Source organism: Lampetra fluviatilis, chromosome 73 (assembly GCF_964198595.1).
Source record: "Lampetra fluviatilis chromosome 73, kcLamFluv1.1, whole genome shotgun sequence".
Classification (NCBI taxonomy): Eukaryota; Metazoa; Chordata; class Hyperoartia; order Petromyzontiformes; family Petromyzontidae; genus Lampetra; species Lampetra fluviatilis.
Genome location: NC_136347.1, coordinates 4,189,042 through 4,191,541, shown reverse-complemented (window position 1 = coordinate 4,191,541; position 2,500 = coordinate 4,189,042). Strand labels below are relative to the sequence as shown.

Here is a 2,500-nt window from a genome sequence, read left to right as displayed (position 1 = left end):
CCATCGTCACCACCTTCACCACCATCACCGTCACCATCGTCACCATCGTCACCATCGTCACCATCGTCACCACCGTCACCACCGTCACCATCATCATTAGTTGTGGTAGTTGTTGTGGTAGTAGTTGTGGTTGTGTTCGTAGTTGTTGTGGTAGTTGTGGTAGTTGTTGTGGTGGTGGTGGTTGTGGTGGTGGTGGTTGTGGTGGTGGTTGTTGTGGTGGTGGTGGTGGTTGTGGTGGTGGTGGTGGTGGTGGTTGTGGTGGTGGTTGTGGTGGTGGTGGTGGTTGTGGTGGTGGTGGTGGTTGTGGTGGTGGTGGTGGTTGTGGTGGTGGTGGTGGTTGTGGTGGTGGTGGTGGTGGTGGTGGTTGTGGTGGTGGTTGTGGTGGTGGTGGTTGTGGTGGTGGTGGTGGTTGTTGTGGTGGTGGTTGTGGTGGTGGTGGTGGTGGTTGTGGTGGTGGTTGTGGTGGTGGTTGTGGTGGTGGTGGTTGTGGTGGTGGTGGTGGTTGTGGTGGTGGTTGTGGTGGTTGTTGTGGTGGTGGTTGTGGTGGTTGTTGTGGTGGTGGTGGTGGTTGTGGTGGTGGTTGTGGTGGTGGTGGTGGTTGTGGTGGTGGTGGTTGTGGTGGTTGTTGTGGTTGTTGTGGTGGTTGTGGTGGTTGTTGTGGTGGTTGTTGTGGTGGTGTTGGTGGTGGTGGTGGTGGTTGTGGTTGTTGTTGTGGTGGTGGTGGTGGTTGTGGTGGTGGTGGTGGTGGTTGTGGTTGTTGTTGTGGTGGTGGTGGTGGTTGTGGTGGTGGTTGTGGTGGTGGTGGTGGTTGTGGTGGTGGTGGTGGTGGTTGTGGTGGTGGTGGTGGTTGTGGTGGTGGTTGTGGTGGTGGTGGTGGTGGTGGTGGTTGTGGTGGTGGTTGTGGTGGTGGTGGTGGTTGTGGTGGTGGTGGTGGTTGTGGTGGTGGTGGTTGTGGTGGTGGTGGTGGTGGTGGTTGTGGTGGTGGTTGTGGTGGTTGTTGTGGTGGTGGTGGTTGTGGTGGTTGTTGTGGTGGTGGTGGTTGTGGTGGTTGTTGTGGTGGTGGTGGTTGTGGTGGTTGTTGTGGTGGTGGTGGTTGTGGTGGTTGTTGTGGTGGTGGTGGTGGTGGTGGTTGTGGTGGTGGTTGTGGTGGTGGTGGTGGTTGTGGTGGTGGTGGTGGTGGTTGTGGTGGTTGTTGTGGTTGTTGTGGTTGTTGTGGTGGTTGTGGTGGTTGTTGTGGTGGTTGTTGTGGTGGTGTTGGTGGTGGTGGTGGTGGTTGTGGTGGTGGTGGTGGTTGTGGTTGTTGTTGTGGTGGTGGTGGTGGTGGTGGTCACCGCTGTGTGTGTTGAGTAGGGCTGCTTCGTAGATGAGGCCTGTGTAGTAGTCAAGCCCTCGCGCCAGACTCAGATCCAACACCACCTACAACAACAACACAACAACAACTACAACTACTACAACTACACAACAACAACAACACCTACAACAACAACACAACAACTACAACAACTACAACACCTACAACAACAACAACACCTACAACAACAACACAACAACTACAACAACTACACAACAACAACTACACAACAACACAACACAACAACTACAACAACAACACAACAACAACACAACAACTACAACAACAACACCACCTACAACAACAACACAACAACTACTACAACAACACAACAACTACTACAACAACTACAACAACTACACAACAACAACACAACAACTACAACAACAACACCACCTACAACAACAACACAACAACTACTACAACAACACAACAACTACTACAACAACTACAACAACTACACAACAACAACACCACCTACAACAACAACACAACAACTACAACAACAACACCACCTACAACAACAACACAACAACTACAACAACTACAACAACAACACCACCTACAACAACAACAACACAACAACTACAACACCACCTACAACAACAACACAACAACTACAACAACTACAACAACAACACAACAACAACACCACCTACAACAATAACACAACAACTACAACAACTACAACAACACAACAACAACACCACCTACAACACAACAACAACAACACAATACAACAACTACAACAACTACAACAACAACACAACAACTACAACTACACAACAACAACAACACAACAACTACAACAACAACACCACCTACAACAACAACAACTACAACAACTACAACAACTACAACAACTACACCTACACAACAACACAACAACAACAACACAACACAACAACTACAACAACTACACAACAACTACAACTACAACAACTACACAACAACAACACCACCTACAACAACAACACAACAACTACAACAACTACAACAACTACACAACAACAACACCTACACAACAACACAACAACTACACAACAACTACAACTACACAACAACAACAGGTGGAGTTGAGGTGGTGGAGTTGAGGAGGTGGAGTGGAGGAGGTGGAGTTGAAGTGGTGGAGTTGAAGTGGTGGAGTTG

The 2,500-nt window shown here is 49.0% G+C and overlaps 1 pseudogene across 1 annotated transcript in view; it reads right to left on the bottom strand.

The window, feature by feature from the left end:
* The window catches only part of LOC144953278 (uncharacterized), a 57,959-nt pseudogene that overhangs the window by 52,826 nt on the left and 2,633 nt on the right, over positions 1 to 2,500 (bottom strand). The window contains exon 4 of the transcript XR_013640782.1: positions 1,332 to 1,416. The product of XR_013640782.1 is annotated as an uncharacterized LOC144953278 (transcript). The remainder of the gene's footprint in view (positions 1 to 1,331; positions 1,417 to 2,500) is intronic.